Source organism: Penaeus monodon, chromosome 25, assembly GCF_015228065.2.
Source record: "Penaeus monodon isolate SGIC_2016 chromosome 25, NSTDA_Pmon_1, whole genome shotgun sequence".
Taxonomy (NCBI): Eukaryota; Metazoa; Arthropoda; class Malacostraca; order Decapoda; family Penaeidae; genus Penaeus; species Penaeus monodon.
The window spans coordinates 12583909-12584185 of NC_051410.1; positions in this window are offsets into that span (position 1 = coordinate 12583909).

Below are 277 nucleotides of genomic sequence, written 5' to 3' on the forward strand. Positions count from 1 at the left end.
TTGATTTATTTATTCGACAAACTGGCCACGAACTTTAAAGAGCAAAAGGCCTTATATGAAAAAGAGTTAGAAAACAGTAATTTCACGAAGCCCCTGCCGTGTTGTATATGCTTTCCCCAAAAGCATTTCAAAATATTGTTAGCCGAGTCTCGTCTCCGAGGGTCCTCTCCTTGTTCTCGCGTGGAGGAAAAGTTGGTATGGTTTTGATTCTATGAGCGAAGAAAGTTTGGTACTCGTTTTGGTGCGTATAGTTTAAGCATTGTTTTTTTTTTTTAAT